The 25270-nt window shown below is 35.8% G+C and overlaps 1 protein-coding gene across 3 annotated transcripts in view; it reads left to right on the top strand.

The window, feature by feature from the left end:
* LOC133533184 (dopamine receptor 2-like) overlaps positions 1 to 25270 on the top strand; it is a 170234-nt gene that overhangs the window by 25528 nt on the left and 119436 nt on the right. For 2 of the 3 annotated variants that reach the window (XR_009801826.1, XM_061872145.1), the window contains exon 2: positions 23230 to 23310. The gene's annotated coding sequence lies outside the window, so the exon portion shown is untranslated. Of the gene's footprint in view, positions 1 to 22039; positions 23311 to 25270 lie in introns of those variants that run through there. The other variant, XR_009801828.1, reaches the window with a different exon arrangement.

Raw genomic sequence — 25270 nt, 5'->3', positions numbered from 1 at the left:
CCCTCTTAACGGTAACAGATGGTTTGGAGCAACTGACTCATAATTCGTTTAAAACACACTTCAAAATTCCAAAAGGATTAAGTTCTCAATTTGGTTATATGTTATTATCCCTTATTCTGGCAGACGCCATTTTGTACATTTCTGGCTGGCAAATTCCCACTGCTGCCAGGAAAACATTGCCGTATCTGGCGGGACAATGTTTAAGTACTTTGCTTAACGGAAAATAGAATGCCTAAAACTGGTTGTGCACTGCTCTAACACGTCACAATGCGAGATTATTGAACAAACAGGACAAGCTACAATTGGTCAGTATCGTCAACAAAGTTTTAGTTTCATAGAAACGTCATTATGTGGTGGTGTGGAGGTCGTTGGTCTTAAACTTCTACGGTCCATCTACACTTCTATATGCCAATATATAACCTATTGTATAACCGCCTGGGGAGCTGCGGTACCACAGTTCTCATCAATTATTACTCTGTGAACCTATTTTCATATTTATAAGCGAATTTGTTAATTAATTGTACTCAATATTAAGTTTGTGTTAAATGGATTACTAAATATATATAAAGTTGACCTTTAGGTAAAACATATGCAAAAATTGCTTCTAACAGAATGCGCAAACGTGGAGTCACGGGACAGGCTTAGCCTAGTGTGACCCACAAAATTTATGTAAAATGTATCTGACTGCTTTTTACTTTACTTTATTATCGTCAAACGTCGTATTCAAGTGCGCGGTGGTGTGTTGCCCCGCCGAATCCCTACCAGATGTGGCGAAAGGCTAGACGTGTTAGTAATTATTTTGCTTTCCTAATGGAACTGTCCATGGAGTATTGTCCACAGGTAAAACTGGTCATAAGTACAATACTCTCCCCTAGATATTTGTACTAGCTTAAAATATGAGTTTTTATAGTAAAATTGGCTTATCTATAAATATGTATCTAATTCAGTTCACCTAACGGTATCATTTTCCTGTAATCGTTTCCAGTCCTTTACAACAACATTATACTATGAAGAAACTCGGCGCGTCGCGATCCAACGTTGATCGATCGATGTTTGAATGCATTAGATAAGGCATGGGGATGATTAATTGGGGCGTGTCCACGATTTGTGAAAGCAAATTTTTGGAGAAAAAGCGGAAGCGGGTCAGTGGTGTTTTTACAGAGATTTTTGCATTGTATTGAGACCAAGATTCTTATTTGTACCATCTAATATGACATGTATTTATTACAACTTCATGTAAATAAATTTAAAAACTCAAACGTATTGAAATGGATGAACCGATCTTGATAAAACATGTCGAAGAACCAGGGCTAGAACCTGCTTTCAAATAAAAACGCATCCAAATTGGTTTACCCGTTTCAGAGCTAAGGTGTCACAGACAGACAGATACACGTAGCGGTCAAATTTGTAACACCCTTATTTTTGCGTCGGGGGTAAAAAAACACAAACCGAAGAATCTTCTCTTTCAAAATTTAAAAACTGGTCAAAAACTACGATTGCATGAGTACCTAGATATTATATTGTGTTAGTTAGCGCTTCGTACTTCTTAATGAAAACGAATCAGTTTATAAATATTTTTTCCATATAAAGTGATCCACGGAAGACTATCCATATAGAAGTAAAAATTTTATAGTACTTGAGTCTGTGCGAATCTAAGTACCCCATTAACAAGCTTATAACAACGCAAATAGTCGAGCGTCTTGCAACATCGGCAAATTAATTATCTGTGTGTACGTGTAAAGCATGTGTAAAGCTCTCTATGTTATACAAAAAGGAGATACTTTAGCGGCCAATTAATTTTACGTAACGCCTTTGACCTTTAAGAGAAAAGTGAATTATGAAGTAATATTTATCTAATATTTTTACGAGGCCCTGTTCCGTGACCAAAATTAAAAAATAAAACAAAGCTGGACACATGTGAAGTTAAAGGATTATGCAATTTATCTACCTGATTAACGGTGGGTCTTTTGAATTCCCTTTCAGTAACACGCATGGTGACGTCGAAAATGCAGCACATACATTTTTAGGGTTCCGTAGTAAACGAGGTTCCTTTAAACTGTAAGGGTTCGCTATGTCTGTCTATCTGTCCGTCCGCTCCGTGATCGTTAGTGCCAGAAAGCTGCAATTTGCGATGGATCGATATTAAAATAAAAACTAGAAAAAAGTAAGGTAAGCAACTCCCCTAAAAACGTGGTGGTGAATTTTTGTTTTGCGTCTTAACCTTATGGTGTCGTTAGATAAACAGGTCTAGGTAAAAACGAATAGCATTCAAAAACTATTTTTAATAAAGTGAACATTTACGTATAAAATCGCTCAAAAAAAATATGCGTGTGCCCAGCCCCGGTTTTCTCTTGTAACCTTTGAACCGGATCCAAAAAATTGAAAAAAGTGAGAGCAAAGCTTAATTATGACATTGAATAAAACCAATAGCGAACATGACCAATTAAGCCGTTTTTGAGTTATCGCAAAAAGTCTTCCCTTCTTAGTAAAAAGACGTACTTACAAGCGCTGCGAAGGTACTCCCTTTTGCTTGTAATGTACATGATAGGTACTTACTCGTACTTATAACCCCCTATCCGTTCAAGGCAGCCTATAGAGAAAGAAGGGTAACTACGGAACCCTACACTGAGCATGACCTGACATGCTCCTGGCCGGTTATTTACATTTTAATTTGAATTTTTTATAATTTCATTTTACCTTTACATTGAAAAATATTTAGAATGAAATAAAAGAAGTACCGGTCAGAAAACTAGCATGGCGTGTGTAATTTTCACAGCCTTTTGGCCACGAATGAGAGCGCTGATTTAGCTAAATTAACCGGCGCTCAAAGAGCTCATTAATTACAATCTCTCGGCGTGTAATCCTCCGCTTTGTTCAGTCCACCGCGGAAGTAATCCTATTTTTTACATGAGCTATTTTTATTTTAGCCTATGAGCTATTTTTTTTGTTAGCCTAAAAATTTGTTTGATTTTATTATACCTTAAACTTTAACTATAAATCAAAAGCTCGCAAATTGAACGTACTTAGTAGGTACCTACTATACTGACTTCAGTAATCTTTATTTTACCTCTTCAATGCACCTATGTATACAACTGTGGCGTAACATGAAAGCTAAACGAATGTAAATATTGTAAATAAATTGATTTTGCATATGTGATGGCGCGGAAAATACAGTAAATTCCGTCCTTTCAGTTTGTACAAATTACCAAGTCACACGCCGGCTAAGGCACCGCAAAGGTGAAAACTTTGTCAAACCAGGTAATTTGGCAGGGAATTGAGGTGTTTTCTCGTGAAAATGTTTGACTTGTTCGCCAACACCAAATCGAAGAGTATCCTGTGTACTTTCGCCGCCTAATACTTTAGAACAATACACGAATGAATAGAGCTTAATTTATCGTTGGGGTGCCTTGCTGGCGAGTTTGAAAGTTGAAAACTATAAATAGTTATTTGTTTTACACGGGGGCAACGTTGTTGTTGAACCGCTCGTGCTAATATTGATACCCGAGCAAGCAAAAGATTCCAAAATTGAATCACGAGCGAAGCGATTGGTTCGAGAAGTAGAATCTTCAGCGTTGCGAGGTTTTCAAGGCACGAGGGTTTAAATAATACTAAATACTTAACTACTAAAATAACCAAATCAAATCAGAGCCAAATGAATGAAATAAAAAATTACCATTCAAAATCATAATTTAAAAGTCCATTCTACCAACTAACATAAGGAAACAACTCAAAATTTGCATTTGATTACTTTGCCTCAAAGATGGATAAAATGCAACTTTCCCATCAGTTTTAGAACAATCAAGAGCGCCTTATACCAGTTGGTGTGGTGAAAATGTTTTTTTTCTAGTAAGTAAATTTCGAGAGCACGACGCGCATGAAAATGTTAAAAAGGAGGCATCTTTGATATTTTTGAGGCATTTTCTGTGTCATAAAGGTTAACCAATCGTGTAACGTCAACTACAGAAATAAAGTCGATGCCTTGAATAACCAGTTCACCAAACAATACTTTCATGAGTTGTAGTAATTGCTGAGATAATACAAGATACAGACCTGACGCCAATGCATCGTCGTAGCCGCCATGCAGGTCAGGATTTCGATGACTTGAATAAAACTTTTATTTGTAATGAAGTGTTAATATAATCCTCCAAAAAAGAAAAAAAAAGATATTACAGAATTATATAACTAAGTAACCTATAACTTAATATCTAAATCTAAAAAATAATAAAATTAATCTTAAAATAAATAATTAAAAACTACCCCCCTGTGGCATGGTGCCGTATCTACGGCACCATGCTGGCAGCATTTCCTCGTACAACTTCAACATCAACTTCTTCGTTGTATCGTTGTATGTATGCAATACGTATTCTTTGTGCGAGGAAACTGCCAGCTCTAGCTCCAAAAGGTACTAGTTAACAAGGGATTCTTGACAAACGGTTAAATGTAGAAAGTGGGTATTGATTGTATTGATGATGAAACAGTGATTTGCTAGATTTTGATCTGTACAAAAGGTGGTTTAAATTTAGGTGCCTTTTATTAGCCGCGATACAAGATATGTGGAGTGCTCCTATTGGTGCTTTTGAAAAACCTTGAATACTAGCCGAGCTCGACGGTTGCGTTCAGCTACTGCATTGGGAATATTTTTATACAATAATAAGTTGCATTCGCATCAATCGTCTTAAAACTAGTTTTCTGAAACGTCGTAGTGAAATCGCGTTTTCACTAGTTAAGGATCCCTACACTGAGCATGGCCCGATATGCTCTAGGCCGGTTTATTAATAATGACGAAGGTAGCACTTGCAGTAAATATTGTTCCGTACTGAGATATTATTTATGCATACGTACCTACATAGATCAATTAACTTATAATATAATATGCCTTACAGTAAAAAGTCCTTCCGCAAGACAAACTGCCACAGCCGCGCCCGCAAAAAGTACCTATCACTTAGTAAAAGACAATTTATCAATGACAATTTGTTTACATTAAAATGCAAAACATGCCACCTCCTTTAAAGTAGCTGCCTCAAGTGACTGGCATTAATATTTCTAAAATATTTACACGCACTTAATTTCGAGAACTTTAGCATTCCTCATTAAAGGGGCACGTAACTTTTCAATCTACTTTATATGAGTTTTAATTAAATACCTTTAAGTACTCGGTGAAGTTGATACGACTTGTAATATAAGTAATATGCGTATGTACGTAAGTAAATAACTACATAGAAATACTATTAGGTACACGCAGTAGGCGAGTGTAATTCTAGCGTAACTAGTCAGTCGGTGTTTTGTCCAAAAGTCTTCTAGAAATCGGTTTTCGCGCAAGTCATCTCGGATATGGGTTTATTTAGCATTCAATATGATGTCCTAAACACAAATAGCGCGAAAATGGTGAGTGTAGTAATTGTGACGTCATGAAGTCGGCGGCACAAAGATATTTGTTTTCTTTTAAACAACCATGTGCGGTGTCAAATGAAAAAACTTTGCGAGTAGATTACAAATATATAAGATACTATAACATATTTACTACTTGGTCTAACAAATTATAAGAAAACGTCCAAAAATTTCATAATGCCGAGCTCAAATTAATAGCTCCCGTTATATTGTGACGGAAGGGACCTACAGAACTCCACAACAGATAACTAATTTTATAATTGTACCAATCGCTCTTTGTATTAATAGGAGATTCTTTGACGTTGTGATAAAATTGATTACAGGCATTATGATGTATTAAAAGAAACTAATGTAGAATGAATACGCCTGCCCTAAATTCAGGTATTTATAAAAAAAATATTATTCCAGACGACACCACAAAGATGTGGCACATATTTTAAATACTGTGTAAAATGTAAAATGTTTAGTTATGCCGCTTGAATAAAAAAAAACTAGTGTGAATTTGAATGCTTACTTTTTAATATATTTTTCAGGAAACGTTTTAAACATACATTTACAAAATAGAGTTTTATTAAATTCCAAAAACGAATTAATGTAGTATGTAATGTGTGATGTTCTCGAACAATTTAAAGTTTCTTTCCCCGCCTATTAAGGTACAGTCAGCATGCAGCATTGCATGCAAAGGTGCTAAGCAAATAGTACTGACTGTACGAGACGTGGGTAACGTCATTATCAAGCTTAAATAGAATTGGGCCGGACATGTTGCTACGTAGAATAATGGGAGGTGGACCTAAATGTTGACGTACTGGTGGCCGCTTTTGGTGGCGATTGGTGATGAAAGAACCGCCTGTCGTCCATTGGCTCATTGGGTGGACGTCATTTGGAAGGTCGTGGGGCACTTCTGGATGAGACTAGCCCAGGACCGGGATAAGTGGCGTACACGAAGAGGAGGCCTATGCTCAGCAGTGGCCGATAGGAGGCTAAAATGATGATAATGAGGCTATTTAAAACTATACCTACTCAAGAATAGAAAAAAAAACGTCCATTTGTATTGGAACTTCTAAAGTAAGCGATGATAATGTATTATGTTTGTGTATGTAATGTGTTACGAGTAAAGTTTTTATGTTTTCTACACTTACAACATAATTATATACACATGTTGGCCAAAAAATGGATATACGGAATGATTATTTAGTTCAACGGGACTTACTTAATCGCGTATACTTACGCTTTAACATTAACACGTTAAGAATAATAAATAATGTGTGGAAATCGTGAAAATTTAAATGAAGATATACGGAATATGATACCCGGAAGCAAGATATATGGACGCTTTATGTACCTATGGCTTGCAGGCGGTGCAAAGTAGAAATGAAATTGACCAGTGAAAATAAAACTGAAGTAAAGGTACAAAATTGAAAAAATGGGATTGTTTTAGAACAAATTCGTTTCGAAAGAAAGCTTACACGGTAATTCCATTAGAGGCAAGAGTTTGCCAGTTTCGCCACGACATCTGCTTTTCCTCTGATCAAGGTTAATGGCCTACAAACAAAAGTGCTTCGACGGGGGTGATAATTTCCTTTGCCCGTTACGTTACGGAGATAAGGGGTTACTAAGCTTAGGCGTAGGATTACACTCGTTGTGTTTTTGGAGGTTATCGGCGCAGACAAGAGTGCTTTGTACTGATTTAGTCTTATGTGCAGCGTGTGTCATAGACTGAATGTTAACAATAATTGGCTGCACATTTTTTATAGTAATATAGTGGGATAGTCATATGGAAAATATAAAAGAATGAAATTAACTATTTTTTGGTGACTATAATACTAATATGTAGATATTATTTATTTTTAAAACAGGAATTTGAAACCAGACATAAATTAAAAGTCACAAGTTAATGTCATCCACAGCGCAGGCTTCGTCAAAAGCATAGATACAAAACAGAATCCGCAACAAACTTCGTCCAATTTACATAAGTGAAAATCCGCCACAGGCTTCGTCATTAATGTAGGTACAACATAAAATCCGAAATAAGCTTTGTCCAAAAACCTAAAACTACCTACGATTCCCCGTTAATCCCCAAGACGACACGTACCCGGCGCAAAAGTTCCAAAAATACTGGCCGCATTACCGCGCTGTACTGCCAATGATATTTGCTGGACCAGGTATGAGCCAGAACGGGGACACAAACCTCGCTCTCTTAACCGCCGCCCCAGATTTTTAATAAAGGTTTTTGCCTCAGAACACCAGGGTCCACCAGTTTCCACCGCAACCGGGATAAAGTCGTAAAGTCGTAGTCGTGTAGATATTACTATTATAAACTTACAATTAGATGAAATTAACAAAAAGTTAATTTCATCTAAGTATTATTTACAACAGCACCTAGCGCATATATATATCTGGTAATACTCACTTTTCCCATTTACAAATATTACTCGTAAATATTAAGATAAATGACTATTCGTTTCCAACAATTAAGTTACCTATGAGCAGACATGTTACGTATTTGATCTGAATTTGTTATGGATATGATGCTGCTTACTAAAAGAGCCTTTAAGGGCTACTTGCCGATTATTTTTTGTAATTATATTTTGTATTTTTTGTAATACTTTTCTTCAATCAGAAATATCGCTGTTGACAACTGACAGAGCATACCAAAAACAAAACCAGATCAAATTCATAACCTTACAATTACAATTAAAATAACCCTATGTAAGACACTATGTAAATAAGACACACGTTATAGCTTTATAATGTTTATTTCGGAATCACAGCAGCATCCAATTTTATAAACCTCTAACCAAACTTATCGCGGGCTCACACCCGTTAACAAAATGTATATGGGCTCACACCCATTATCAAAACTTATATGGGCTCACACCCATTATCAAAACTTATATGGGCTCACACCCAACACTAATTATGGGCTCACACCCAAGACTTCAGCTAACAAGGGCTCACACCCAAGACGTACAGCTAACAAGGGCTCACACCCCAGATCCTTACTACCTCGGGCTCACACATAACGTCTCAAAATCAATTCGAGCTCACACACAATTCAACACTTAATAATCAACTCAAGACACACACTCAATCAAGACTTAATAATCAACTAAACTATTAGCATAAATCATAATGGCCACTCGGCCTACTGAACTCATTAAACTGCGCACGTCCGTACGGCTTGACCGCTAGAACCAGAATGGCCGCTGCATGGCGGAAAACCTGTGCCTTTGCCTTGAGAACCCCGCATAGCCTTCAGAATGGTCAATACACCTTACTGTATAATTTCTCATTTTATGCATTAATTAATTTAAAATTAGGTATTAAATGACGAAAATGTGTATAATTTAATAAACTTTACACTTAGTTAATGTAAAATTCGCTTTCATCCATTTAAGAAATCTGCTTTACTTCTCTGCGCACGAAATGTCACGGAGTCCAGAAAAATCAAGTACTCGCCTCTTTGTATTGAATTTTACTGTCTCACTGAATTGTAATATTTAAGATTTCATGAAAGTCCTACAGTAAAGTTAAATTATTTCGGTCCAGGTTTTCTCGATATAATAAATTTATGATATGCCATCCGACAAACGTGTCATAAATAAAGGCATTAAGCAGTAAAAAACAAATGTTCAGATATGAGATACAGTAGAATGATGACATAAAGTTATAATGATAGCCTACGGCACAGGTTAAGAGAGCGGAGTTTTTGATAAATCTTACCGCTTGTTTAGATAACAATACGGTTACAACATTTTTAATTAGCAATCTTGAGGATTTTTCTTTAGCCTTCAGCGATTCGAATCCTGATTTTATGATTTTCGCTCGATAAAAAAATCACGAACATACTTACGTCTAAATGCACTTAATTTTTTTACAATTTATGCATAAAATCGCGTATTTATGCGTAATTTAATTTTTGAAGGAAGTCAAGTCGGGAAGTTTTCTTTTGAATTGGAATTAATTGAAATTTAACGCTCAGTGAGAATGAAACACAAACCTACGGGGTTTTGAATATCTATGATATAAATTTGAACAAGAATAAATAAATATTAATATATATTTAGCAGGTTCATATAAAATTCCTTTATATTAGGTATACGTTTTAATGAAGTCCCTGCATACCCGTTTCTCATGTTTATCGAAACTCATTCTTCCGTTCAATCGAATATCCTATCAAACTATGTAGATTTAACCTTCCAATTAACATTATTTGCAAGTAGGTAAGGGATCCTTACACGTGTGAAAATTGTTTGATACCTAGTGAATGGCAACAAGTTGGTCAGTATAGGGTAATTTTTTTTATAACTACACTTATAGTTGTCTTTTTCAGGGTGACACCTTTTCAGAATCCGTACCTAACATTTTGGGTTAACCGTCATTGCTTATACTTATTAAGCATGATGTAAACACAAGCAAAGGCAACTTCTGGATATGATAAGTATGTGGCGATAACAATTTGTTATCATATTTTGACTTTATCCTGGATTAGACCCATAAGAAAAACATAAAGGGTTGCGAAGTTGTTAGTTGAACGGGCCAGTAGGCAGCGGCTGGCAAGCCGCCAGTTGTTTGTTGTTTGTATAAGGCTTCGTCTCACTCGTTAACTAATATCAGAGTATTGAAAATTGACGATCAATAGTTTTTTAGCGCAATAATGTAACTCGTACAAATTTAATAACAACGATTACTTTTGGTTACTTGATAAAATTCAGACGGAATTCATTTTTATGGAAGCCGACTGTACTTAAAAATATATTATGACTTCCATTTTTTTCGGTAAGTTTTATTTCCTATGTTTTCTTAAAAAAACATCAAAAAAGAACACCGAAAGAAACATAATTTATATGACGGCGCACTGCCGAATATTATGCCCGTATTGGTTTGTTTCTTAAGGATATTCTATGTTTGCACTTTAGGTTTGTTAACGTTAAATATTTGATAAATGTTTACAGTTATTTATTAAAATATAGAGATACGATTTTTAAAACTTTTAACGGTTGAACCCACGGCACTTTAACAAGTTTCCACTAATTTTCTCATATAAATTAATTTTGGAAATCACTCGGTAGCATAGTTTGTTTAAGCCTCGTTCCTTGAAACGCTCATGATTCCGCTTTTCGGAAACACTACGCTCGTGGTTCAATTTTAGAATCTTTCGCTTATTAAGAGTCAATATTAGCACTACACTAGGGATAAACAAAAACCTTGCCCCTTTGTAAAACAAATAAATATCACCCTACTTAACGTACAAGATTGGGTCCTGAAAACTACATAAGTCTAAAAAAAATTGCGGAATATATTAAACGGTTTAGCTATGCACAGTTGACTTTGTAAATTTATTGCAATAATTCAACTCACTTGGATAACTAAGTTTTGACAAGTGGCACAACTTCCTAAAAGCGATTAGTTCTTTATTGCGTTTTCAGTAGTGAAAGCCAACAACAGTTTCCCTCGCAATATTTTCCGTCGCTGGGGAACGAAAGATAATTTCTAAGTTCCTGAAAACTCATTCCAAGAACTTCGATATCGAGATCGACTAGTCTCTGTAAGAGCGGAGCTTAATTCTAGCTTAGCTGTCACCGCGTCTGCTACATTCTGCATAAGTTTTGATTAAATCATAGGAATATGAGAAATCACGTTGAAAGTAAGGATATTATTATAACCACTAACTTCAGCAGCAGCTTTTAGTTTGCTTACTCTGTATAAATTAAGTTGTAACACACCAGTGTCTGAACAATTAAAAATCAAAATAAATAGCTTTTAAACGGCTCGTTAGGTTTTTTGTGATTGTTGCTGGAATAGTTACAATATACCTACCCTCTGGATCTACAATTTCAAATATTATTGTCACTGGACCCTATTACTAAGACTCCGCTGTCCGTCCGTCTGTCTATCTGTCTGTCCGCTTGTTACCAGACTGTATCTCATGAACCGTGATAGTTATACAGTTGAAATTTTCACAGATGATATATTTCTGTTGCCGCTATAACAACAAATACTAAAAAGTACGGAACCCTCGGTGGGCGAGTCCAACTCGCATTTGTCCGGTTTTTTCTACTCCCGCACCTCAATCTGTTAATTAAATGACCGACGGCGATATCTAAAACAACTTTAATACAAGAGCGGCGCGTGGAGCGCGTTGGCTCTTGCCTATAAAACCCATTGAGATATAGTATAGAGTCGACATCTCCAATAAAATGATTCCACACCTCATTGAAGTGCCGGCACTTCATTGCGTTTAGTACGTCTCCGATTACTGGCGAGATGCCACACATGTAACGAAAATTAAAAAAATATATAAAAATTGAAAATGCCTTTATGCGTTATGAAAATGTATTGTAATAATATCTGGAAACATAATAAAAGCAATATGTTTTGTTTTAAGCTTACTGCAAGAATGTTTTAAGAAGGCAACATTCGATATTGTTTTCATACAATTTAAATATACGATACACAAATAATCGTAAATAACGATACTTAGGTAATAATAGTATAATATTTTAAGTTTACAATTGTTTCTGTCTTATAGAACATGCATAAAAAAGTACTTATTGTTTTTCTTATTTTTTCGCAACTGTATTAAAAAACGTCGTTCGATACACGTGCGGAAATGTCATTCTTCACTCGTCCCGAGTCTTGCCACTCACCTACGGCTCGTGGCAAGTTTTCTCGGTACTCGTGAGGTAATGACATACTTTCCGCACTATTATCAAAATGTACTATATCATATTAGGTGTTTGCTGACTTAGAAAAAATATTGTACGCAACGGTACATAACTAGGTCTTAAAATTCTCAGGCCTATTTTAACAAAACTCGACTACGCCTCGTTTTGTTACTTCGGGCCTTGAGTTTTAAAAACCCTTATTATGTACAGTCAGCTGCAGAGACTATGACAGTGAGACTATGTCAGCAGGTGACTGTTATGCGACAAACACACTTATGCCAAAATTTACATATATGGACTGAACATATTAAGCTTATTTCTAATTTGGTTCCCCTCCACTGTTAGTGGCGCCTGTCTAGTCCTCCTTCGAACCCTCATTTAAAAACTGTCTCTCCAAAAATAGTTATATTACGAGAAAATATGATTAATCTAACAAAAAAGGTACCTAGATATTACCAAAGCGGTCTAAGTCTTGCATTGTTAGCAGGGGTGGGTCTAGACATACCTGGGTCAAACACATTTTAGAAAAAGGTCACTTCTGTAGACGATATAATAAAAGTTAACGACTCCGGTACATACATAAATATCCCGTTTTTCTTATTTCAGTCTTAAGTACTGAAAAAACGTATCTAAAGCCATGTAAAAGTGCCATGTAAAAAAATAGCTTTAGATTCCCTTAAATTAGCGATGTCTACAGGAAAGACGCGGACGAGTTTACTATAAAATGTGTATGACCTACCTTAATATGCACTTAGCTAGTATGAAAGTTATAACCACTAATTTGACTAATATAATGGGATATAAAATAATTATTTACCCAAATTATACATTTAAGTTTACGATTTATTAAAGTTTATTGACCGAGCGTTAGCGAAGGTCTCTGTTTCAGCTGGGGCAAATATGTATTCGTGTGTCTGACTGTTCTCCTCTACTGGTTGCAATTCTCAATTGATTCTCGTGAATTTTTTTAGAGGTTTTCAGTTATTGGAAATTATAAAAAAAACGGCGGAGAGATACATTCATTCAGTTTTAAGTTAGGTATGCTCATGAGATCTACAGCTCACCGAGCCACTAGTAATATTTATTTGTCTAACTTAACATTTGGCAATGGCAAGTAAGAATTTATACTTATATATGTCTCAAATTTTGATACTAGTAGTAGTAGTAGCAAAGTTACTAATTAAGTAATATTTGCTTAATTAGTAACTGTTAAGATCGTCCATTATTTTATGTGTAAATTACATATGCAATACGTTTAAAAAGGATCCTCGCTTCATTCCAGCCGGTAACAGATCCCCTAGATTGATCCGATCGCGCGCTGAATATCAAATCGACAAGAAGTGACAAATTATCCGCGGACTACAGAATGACGAATGAGCCGTGGAAACGTTTGATTAAACATGCAACGCAACTTCGCTGCTAAATTAAAATAAATGACGATCAATCTTTAGAATGGTTTCAATTTTTACTTCCATATTTAAAGCTATAAAGGCGGAACATTTCGTATATTCTGCCCGTGCGTTATAAGATGGATCAGACGGATTTAGTCGCTTAACGTATTCACCGCCAACGTTTTCGTGCCGCTACACGCGTAGCCGATTCTAGCGTTTTCCCGCTTTGTAGAGGAAAGCGACTACGAACAGAGCGCCCGCCGAGCGGATTCCCGGCATTTAATGTGTTAAAATAGTGTCTGGACCGCAGCTCACAGTTGGGTGACAACCATCGAGCTGATCGGAGGTCGGAGGATAGAGACCGGAGGTGGGCATTGAAACTCAATCTCTCAAACGCAATCTCATTGTGTTTGTTAGAATATTAAACAAGAGGTTGTTTCTTTTTTCTGTTGCTTTGTAACATGGCAAACCTGCATGGTGCAGCCACCGCGCACTGGCTGGTGGTAAAAAAAACTATGGTTTTATCGCTCATCTTTTGTTTTCTCTAGCGAATTTTCTCTTGGAGTTTTATTGCAAATAGCACAACTCTAATTTTATTTATTTGATGTGACTCAAGTCTTATAATTTGTGTTATAAGTTTTTATGTGGGCGGTCTCTAGCGCAGGTATAATTTGTAAAATTGTATTTATAGTATTAAGTTTCTGCCTATGTGTAAACATAATCCAAGTCTTATTTGTACGTCATTGGTTTGGGATAGGTTCCGAACAGAAATTGAAGCACTCCCGATTGTTGCAGCCCTTACTTCTTCTCTTAATCCTGAGATGCACGCCCGCCGCTGCTTACTCAACTGATTTTTGCTGCTGAGTTTTTCTCTGCCTTGGTGAGCGCACCTAGTCGGACATACAAACACATCCGTAGCCACATTCGTTCGGTTCAAAGTGTAAGATCTTTCCGTTGCAACCCCCTTTTGTTTAAATAATTTCTCGAGAATAAGTAGCCTAATTTCACTGATTTACGTATATCCTAGAGTGGCGCAGTTGGCAAACAGCCGTTTAGAAACAGGTAGTAACAGCGAAGATCCGGGTTCAGTCCCCGGACGTGTGTGTATTCGTTTTTGTACTTTTTTGTTTGTACAAAAATGTTTTCTTATATTTAGTTGTTCTCCCTGCCTGTAAGTCACATTTTTGAACTGATTTGTGAAATTTTGTGAGCAGTTAATCGTTGAATTATTATTTTGTCGATTAAGTTTTTTTCTTGTATTTGTTAATGAATAATATACTACGTTTATCAATAATAATATACTTCTTTCCAACAGAGTGTTCTACGACACTTGCACACTTTTATTTATTTTTAAATTCTTTTTACAATAAGGACCAAGTTTGCATTTTCTGCTCTAGTTACCCGGCTACAGTATTTGAAAAGAAGAATTGTGAAACATTCATTATAATTCCAACTTGCTAAGCCGTAGAAATGTCTAAGTGCCTCGGTGTATCAAAAGACGCAGTCAATTTTCCGGTTTAAAAATGTGTTTCTTATATGATTGCTATATCTCCGCTGTCATTAGTACATATTATACAAGTAACTAGTACATATCGAATGAAATCCCGCTCCCGTAAATAAATGACGGACGAAGTCACGTCAACCTGTCACGGACCTAAGATGCGTATTATCATGGACTTCCCGAAGGAAATTAAGCTAACGATTTCCAGCGGCCGTGAAAGGAATTGTTTAGGAAATGCTTCCACAACATTTTCCTGGGGATCACGCTATAAAAGTAAATAAGGTTGCAGCGTAATCACTTCAACAAATCATCGCTCCGATTAAGTCTTTGTGTCTCGGGACCTTGGGGTAATAGCGAAAACATAACCATTGTATACATTTCCTTGGAAGGTCAGATGACAGAAACTATTGCTTGCGCCAATTATAGGGATTAAGTTGCCAAAGCTGACGCCAGGCTCCTTCAAAATGACATCGCGAACGCTAAGGTCAAATATATAATCTATTTAAAATTTTACGGAGGTGAACATAAACTTGATTTGGCGGTGTTTATTAAGATAGTTAAATGTACTTAGTACTTGTATTATAGGGACATTCTTTCACAAATTGACTAAGTCCCACGGTAACCCAAGAAGGCTTGTGTTGTGGGTACCCAGACAACGATATATTTAATATACAAATACTTAAATACATAGAAAACATCCATGATTCAGGAACAAATATCTGTGCTCATCACGCAAATAAATGCCCTTACTGGGATTCGAGCCTAGAACCATCGGCAGGGTAACTACCCACTCGGCCAGACCGGTCGTCAAATGTCGTCGTCGAATGTGTACTTTAATTTCCACTGCAAATAATACGACGAAATGTGCCAAGATAAGATAGGCACTGGCTTTTGCCTTTTGTCTATGTAAAAAAAGTGTTGTGATACGCAGCTCGCGAGTCTGACTCGCATTCAACTTTTTAACTTATAGACCAGAAAGAGTGATAATAAGAAAAAAGTAATTGTAACAAAAAAGTCAAGACAAAAGCAGAGGACCCGCGCGAAATCGCCTTTTCATACAAACGTAGTCTTCAATTTCCTCTCTGGATATTGACATTAATGAAAATATTTTGACACAATTTGTCGTACATCAACTGCAGCTATTCCCCTACGTTTGATTTTTTCAAATTTTTAATTATTATAAGAGTTATGAGCATTTGAACATTTTGTATGAACTCTGATTTTTGCTACTAATTTTTACAATAATCAAGAATCTAAAAAGTCAAATGTAGGGCATAGCTATACGTCAAATAGTGTAAAAATATATTTAATAATGTCAATATGCAGAGAGGTAAATGAGGACTACGTTTGTATGGAGAAGCTGCTGTCCCTTTTCCCCTTAATACTCTTTAACACCCCGATTGAACCCCTTTCTCTGAGAATTGGGACCTGATGGTGTAATCAGTGATAATATATTGGCGAAACTTCTCGAATATTAAACAGGCTGGTTCTAACAATACGTTAAATAAGAAAAGATTTCATCGCATCCTTCGGTATAGGATTATACTCTAGGTATAAATTTTATTATAGATAGGTACGTTACCTGATTATATACTTTGTTTGTGATATATAAGGTCTATAAGCTCATTTGATATTAATATTAAGAACTAAAGAACTGGTTATGTTTTTTTATAACATGTTTGTATGTTTTTTGTACATTTTTTTGTATTTTAATTTTATATTCATAATATGCACAACTTAACTAATGAAGAAAAATAAATAAAGGAAATAAGAACTTAAAAACAACAAAGGTAATACGGGCTAAAATATATGTATTTTCTGATAATTGGATGAGTATGAGTATTGTACATACTGTATGTTTGCTTTTTTTAACCTACCTATATGTTTGTTGTTTGTTGCGTCTCTTTTTGACCCAGTGGTTGACTGGTAGAGAATGCCTTATGGCATTAAGTCCACCATTTCTACTTCATATTTTATGAGCAATAAAGTATAAATAAATGTGATGTCGTTAAGCTATATGTATATTTTTTATACTAATTTTGTCCGTGTGTCACCGAAGCAGGTGAACAGGCATTGGCCTCACGGTATCCAGCCGTTGACCCCGTAGACGTGGAGTTGCTACATCAATGTCTGCAAACTTTGCCGGCTATGCACGGAGAAAGAGCGAGTGTACCTAATCAAATATAATGTTAATGTGCCTGACTATCCTAGACTACTTTTATTTTTAGATCGTAGCAATAAAGGTGATGAAATAGAGTATTGAACACGCTTTAGACTGTAGGTACCGTAGCAATTTAAATGTGAATGATAAGAATACATTACGCTTCCACTGAGTCGAAATCAAAATATTAGGTACCTACCTATTAAATAATTTATCTTAAGCTTGCATTAGCTTATATTGCACGCCTTCTTCCCTACATGGTTATATTGCTAGTGCCTATTACTCACCTTACATGATTAACTCACCACGTCCGAGATTAAAACAACTCATTAACTCTGTTCCATTGCTATCCCACTTACCTCGTACGACCTGTCGGTCACTCATATTGGTACCGTGCTTCTAAATAATAAAAGAACGGTAAATACTGAGTCGTACATTACCATTTGTCTGCCCACAGTCACTGAAAACAATATCATTGGGGGACAATACGTTCCCCCGTACCGCAAAAAAAGACAAAAGCATTTTTGAATTCCGAAACATGGAGTTTCCTCATCTGGCTTATAGTCCAGCACCCTTTGGATTCTATTTCCCAAAATGGAGGGTTTAATGTGGGGTTTAATCACTACGTCCAAAACACGAAGTCAAGTGATTGGGCCTCATGCTTCCAAAAATGGTTCGAGCGAATGAATAAGTGCCACCCAACACTAGCGTCTCCCAAGCATCCGTCGGCATCTAATCAACTGTATGGCTACTGTTCGAAGCAACTGCGCAACGACGTAATTTTCCATAGCACTGACTAGGCGCCAACGCTCAAAAGACGCTAGTGTGGGGTGGCCCTAATTATACAATAATGTAATGGGGAATATTTTGAGAAGTAGTAAATGTATTATTGTTATAAATGGTTTTATTTCAAAGTTACGCAAAACTTTCAGTGGCAGTCATATTTTTGTATCATACAAAAAAATAATTCCGAAATAAAATAAAACTTAGATGCCTTAGTTACCCAAAGTAATATAAATTATTGTTACAACAAGAATAACAAGATACGTGTAGGCGGTCTCCTAAAGAAACCTTTGAGAAAATATAATACGAAGTACCTATTAATGATCATTCTCCCATTATACTGTGTAAACCAAGTATATAAGGCGTGGGCGATTCTTCAATTTATTATTCATTAAGTAATTTGAACGCCACTTTTGTAATACTTATGGTGTTTTCATAGATCCACGTTTAACAACCTTGTTCTGATTTTAATAACGGGTCATGAATTAGATCTGGATTACCTACTTATGGATCTGAACGTGAGGTTTTTGGTTGAAGAAATGTAAATTTTGACTTGATACTCAAAGATCAGAACCATAAGATGTTCAGGATGCTGAAGAAGCTGCCGCGACGCTGCAGGGCGTCGGGTATATTCCCAAAGGCGCGCTCATGCCGGCATGGCTTTCATGCCGTCAGAAGGAAGAGAGTAGCATCACTGCTGAACAGAGTACACGGCAGCTCCAACACCATCCTGAGCATATTCGGTGAGCGCTTGGACTGCCCCATGACAAAACACTCGGTAGAAATCATCACTGGCCAAATAAAGTAATGATTTCTACCTAGTGCCGCTAATAATTATTTAAATTATCTGTATCATAATTAATTATGTTTGTTACTTTGTAATTTGTGTTTGAATTATTTAATGTATTTTAATCATGTTTATTTATATACCTATATACCTATTCATTTTATTTTGTAATGTGTCATATGGGTTATTGTTGTTGTTCCTGAAATAAATATTTTTTAATTTAAAAACAGACTGCACCTGTATAGTTACCTACTTATTAACACAGATTTGACCTTAAAGACTGTCTTTAGTGCCTAGTAAAGCCGATTTTGACGTCAATGTCGATACTTATATTCAATTTTATTTTTAATATATTGAATGTGCCGGTTAGCAAAATATTATCAGCGCGCGTGACGTTAACTAGATGGAAGTTAGCGAAAACTCTAATCCAGTTAAGATAATGTTATGTATCGCTGTAGATTAGTGATGTAATAATTGTAATATTAAGATACCACTGTTGTATACAAGGACTAGTTATAACGGAATAAATTAACCTTTATATCAACGGTAGCTTTACTCACTAGCCGCTACCCCGAAATTAAAAAACGACAAAGCAGGTTAAATTTCGTCTTTATTATAAGATGTCATTAAATCTTGAATTTCGCCCCTGACTTTAATGGCTGTATGGGAATAAATGCACTAAATCAACAAGGTTACCCTGACAGACTGTACAAAGAAAATGTCAGTCTTGGGTAAAATGAAACGTCACGATGCTGAGATTGGGCTTTTGACCGTGGAACAAAAGACGTATGATGTTGACGAAAACGGAAATAAACGGAGTGCCTTTTCAATTCTTGAATTGTACTTATACCTTTTTAGGCGGTGCGCTACATTTTCTGTAATTACTTTTCACATGTATATTATAGTTTGATATATCTTCATTTTTAATTACGTTATAAAAGGCATACTACTATATTACCTACTTGACATACATAATGTTATTCTTGGTATAATGGTTATACATATGGTATATTTAAAGTTCATCTAATATACACTGCCATAATAATTACATACTCTAAAACATATTTGTACTAACTAGTGATAATATATAGTTATATGTATGTAGGTCTCAATAGAAATAAAAGTCTTACAGAAAAGTAGTTTAGGTCAGGTTAAAACTGAACCCCACATAAACGAATATCTAGCACAAGTGGGTTAGGCTAGGTTAGTGCTATGACCCCATAAAATGTTTATGATTTAATAAAGTATTAGGTTATATTAAAATATAATATAACATAATCCAATATACAACATACTTTATACTAGTTAAAAATTATAAAATAATGGGCATTATATCAATTACAGTTGAGAGTAAATCATAATATAACCAAATCAACGTATAATTAATTACATCATAACAAGTAACAATACATGAAACGCATTATAGCAAAATTATGATAGTTGTTTTATAATTATATTTTAAATTACACACCCCTTTTTAGGGTTCCATACCAAAAAGGTACAAAAGGAACCCTTATGGTGCGGTGCGACTGTGTATGTCCGTCCATCCATCTGTCACATTGCTAAATATCTCAAAAACTACTTAAGCTGGAAAATTACCAATAGGAAGAGGGGTAAAATTTCAAAGTCTAGTTACCAGGTCAGGTATCATTTGAAAGAGCTCAAATTGAACATTACAAAACATTACTTATAAACGGAAAATTTACCAACGAAAAAAATATTTTTTTTACATAACATTAACATTATCATAAATATTACAGGAAAAATATACAAAAATAATACGAGTAAATCGAAATTTATTTCATGAGTGCTACTTAAGTTTAGGGTAGGTTGAAAAGTAGGTCTACATATTGTTTCATATAATTCATCTTAACGAATTAGGCTATTTTTAAAATTAGAACCTTTTTATAATCACGGCAGCATAGAGTTGAACCAGACTGAACCCGAAAGGAATAGCCAAAGGAGTTCTATGCGTCATGGTAGTTGCTAGAAGACGATAATATATAACAAAATGATATTATTTACATAGATTCAACGAAGTCTTAAATTTAAAAATTAAAATCAATGCCTTAAATAGTAGAAAACACATACAAAAATTGTTATTTTTATGTCAGTAGAGAATTAAAGTTCTACAGTCAACCTGACAATATATAAGTAGAATTGTATAAACGTAAAATTGCCTCCATTCTTCTAAGAATAAAATAATTTTGACACCACTATGACATCAAACAATCATAGTAACTCACATGTGCAGAATCCTGAACCATAATATAAATAAAACCTTGCTCAGTATCTATTAATAGTCAATCACGATTAATCAAACCAGACAATTTCCTACAATGGTAGGTCGTCAGTGGTAAATGGAATTCCGATATACCTAAATGGGTGACCCTCATACTCATACGAGCCTCAGAGAAAATCATCGAGGGGTATTCGTCAATAGTCCCTCGGAAATACTCGAAATAATTGGATCAGCCAGTGAAGGCGACAGGGTCCTGAGGGTTAGCCACGCATTAATGCTATTGTCGGGTATACTTCTGAACAGGCGGCAGCGGGCGGTAACTCGCTTAATACTTTTAGTATTGACAGTCATGATACCTCTACTAAGAAGACGACGATTGTATACCCACGAAATATAGGTGTTGTACGAAGAAATAAGACAACTCAAATAATTTATGATTTATTCAAAACACAAACAGTCATAAGAAACATGTTACATATTTTGTACACAATGTATTGAAACAGCAGAAACAATATGGTACAAATAGACCAGGAGTTTTATTAAGCACAAAGTTAACAAGGGTATAAGGTTATAACAACTCTCTGCCGCTGGCTTGTGTTAGCCGGCCGTCAAGAGTGAAGTCGCGAAAGTTGCGGTCTCGATGGTAGATGTGGAAACGTTACAAGTAGTGGCAAGTTGGCTATGTGTTTAAAGTCAAGTGACACCTCTCTAGCCTTAGCCCTCACACCGATGTTGGCCTTGAGCCTGTCCTAGATGTCACTTTTTGTGGAGGCCCATCTTGTGGGGGCGAGTCACCGTCTACCAGAAATAAAATTGCATACCGTTTTATTAGGCAGGCGTCCGGTTTTTTATTCCATATCCCAGTACTTACTCGTAGTCCATCGCTTTCACTCAATAGCCTAGTTTATCTTAGATTCCATCATGCAAAAGCCTTTACACCCTGGGGGTGCTGTCTCTGCATGTGTCCCATGACACGGGCAAGGACAGCATCCGCTCAGTATACCCCTAAAATTAAAGACAAAATGATGAATTAAAGTGACAAAGAGGACTCTACGTGTTGGTTTCCGCTCCGCGCACACTTCCCAAAGGTGCGGAACACCATTGTTGATAGAAAAGACGTATAATAATAACAAGTTATTTATTTGGTAGGCAAGAAACCCAAAAGGTACAATATAGGTACCTACCTACACGGTGTTAAAATAATCAAATAAAATACAGCAGAAAAAAGATAAAACTTACAACCTAAAATAAAGAAATAAAACATTTACAAACTTATGCACTAAAGATTGCCGTTTTCAAACCAGTTTTTTCACAAATGTTTATTAAAGTCGTCACTGTAGTCTTTAGCTACTGGTGTCAGAATTTCATTGCTTGAAGCTAGCAGTCTCGCCCGGAAGGGCTCCTGGCTCTCAGATAAGCGAAGAAGTCAGGAACTCTCGCAAAGCGGTAATTTTAAAAAAATACGAAAAGTTTGTTATACTGTACCCTTAGCGCGTTGAAGGAGTGCCTGGTGTACTTGTCTATTCCAAAGCTGACGAGTATAAAATCATTTGCAAGATGCTTCAACAGGGTCACCTTTACCTCACTCGAACAACGCGCAAAGCGTCGAGCCAACATATTGCACCGAACCGCGAGACGAGAGCCCTGCGCTCCCTCTCCATATCGGCGTCATCTTTCAAGTACTCACTGAGGATATGTCCCAAGTAGGCACTTGAAGCTCGTTACAACTCGAATTGGCGCGCCACTCATACACACCGTAGGTATCACCTCCGAGCCCTTCCCTGACCTAAAAAACGAGCATCTCGGTCTTAAGCACGTTATACAATTTTAGGCCATGCGTGCTGGCATAGTGTTCGCAGATCTCAGAAAATAAGTAATCTCTGAGAATCAGATAATGAACTTCTCAAAATCCAAAATAAATAATTAGAAAAGTATGCATTTTAATGGGTCCATGTGAGACATTGTATATTATGTATAACATCTATACTGTACCATGGTTGCAATAAAGAATGATTATGATTATTATTAAGTATTTGTACCACACCCGGTCAATAACTCATCTGCCTACAGTTAATACTTATTCTTAGAATTTGCTATGTGATATTAACATGCAATATAATACGGTGAACAATTTAATAGTTTTCCATGGCTGTTACGGCTGACATGCGTAGTGGGGCTACAATTAATCGTGGAATTGATTATAGCTCCTAGGTATCTAATGATTACCCAGGGGGGTTTTTGAGGATATGTTAATGTTATTAACCATGTTACAGTGTCAGGTTACTTACATGCTACATTTTTGTTCCAGTGCTCTTCGTCACCACTAACGATTCTCCTGGGAAGAGAGGCAGAGCTACTTACCATTGGGAGTACCAGGAGGCTAATTTAGGTATTGGTTATTGTAATATTTAATCTCAATTCACTTGGGCACTTACTCCTTGAATGTTATATTTATTTTGGCGCCTATCTACCAACTTAGGTACATGTAATGAATTCACGGCTTGTAACAATATTTACTGAACAGCAAAACGTTAACGGGTCGCCTGCTACTCCTTCGTTCGTACTCCTATTAATTAAAATAATGAATAAAATGCTACGTAGTACCATAGAGGAATAAGTAAGTTTAGAGTGCTTACTCCATAGTCCATAGGTACATAGATAAAATAAATTTTAAGCGAGTATTGTGTGAAGTTATTTCTAATGAGATTTAAGCTGACTGTACTAAGTTACAAGCGAGTTTTAAACTTATTAATAATACGTTTTAGCATACCTACTTATTTAAGTAAGGAAGCTGATGTCCATACAGCAGTGAGCATTCTAAGCTTACTTATTTCTCTATGGTAGTACTCATCTTATTAAAAATGTTTCATTTATTCGGAACTGAAGCTAAAAAGGGAGCTGACCTGTGTGTATGTATGTATTATGCATGATAGTTAGATGTTAATAATTGTTACTGCGGCCGGCAACACGTCCCACTTTGTCACTTGCCATAAGGACGCCTTGTCAGGTTATTCGTATAAAGATACAAGCAAATCTCGTGCTTATGGCAAACGACAAAGTGGGACGTTTTGTCGCCGCTATGGCCATCCCTGTGTTTCTTTTTAACTACTTGTAATAAATTCTTATGAAAAATATACCTGTACAGTACTTTCAGTCAGTGCGTAAGATAATTCGTCTGTAAAGCATGTTACAAGCTAAGCACATAGATTCAGACCAAACTGATTTGGCAGCAATTATGATAGCCCAGATTGTACAAGTTTTATTTAAACGTCATGATTTATTAGAAGTTGGACGTTTAAAATAACACTTTCATAGTCTGGGCTATCAAAATGGCCGCCAACTTAGCTTGGTCATACTCTAATTTGCAATAATCGTAAACCAAAAATGTAAATATTAAAAGAAATAACAAAACTGGTAAAAATACTTAGCTATCGGACAGTTTCCTCAATAAAAAAATCTAATAAAACTTGGCTTTGATATGACACGAGCCAATGATGAGAAGTTTATTTGTACTACGTTCCTTTGGGAATTGGCTGAAATTGGCTAGTAAATCATGCATTAAAACCAATAAATATAATGTTTCATCACGTTTCATCACGAGCAAAAAATTTACTGTCATAATATTGGATATGACATTGTCAATTAAATACGACGTATTGATTTAAATTCAAAACAAAGGTAAGTAAATTTATATACTAATCGTTTTTAAAATGAACAAAGCCGTATGGATCGATGACGTATATACTCCTCCAAAGTATACCAAAATATTGTATTCATCGTGCAAACATTTCGTTAGTGTTTATCCATCGGTCCGTCGTATCCGTTGAAAGCTAGTCGTCGTATTCATGCATAAGTATCCGCTATTATATTTAAAATTGTCGTAGAAATCTGATATTTTATCGAAATTGTTTTAAAATGACAACGGACTAGTTTAAAACGACAACCTTTACAATTGAACCCTGTATTATTAACAAATAAAATTCAAAACGGCGACAATGGCAACTTCAGATTAATTTCATTAAGTCATGACTTTTTTCGATCGAGTCAAGACTAGTTTCTAGCGTAGAACTGGAGTTACGCCATTTTAGAATAAGTAGCCATGAAAAAATGAATAATAAATTAAATATAAGCCCTAGTGAAATAAAAACCGATCAAGTGCGAGTTCGTTTTACTCGCGCTCCGAGGGTTTCGTACAAACTTTGAATTATCTCGTGTAACTATAAAGACGAAAGACTTTCGAACAGAAGTACCTATACTAAGTATAATTGTGCACTGCGCCATCTATCGGAAATTCTCTAATTTGCGCGATGTAATGCACGTATGTTGGTTTTTCGAGGATAATTCTCTAT

This window comes from Cydia pomonella, chromosome 2 (assembly GCF_033807575.1).
Source record: "Cydia pomonella isolate Wapato2018A chromosome 2, ilCydPomo1, whole genome shotgun sequence".
Classification (NCBI taxonomy): Eukaryota; Metazoa; Arthropoda; class Insecta; order Lepidoptera; family Tortricidae; genus Cydia; species Cydia pomonella.
This window is presented reverse-complemented; position numbering and strand designations above follow the sequence as displayed.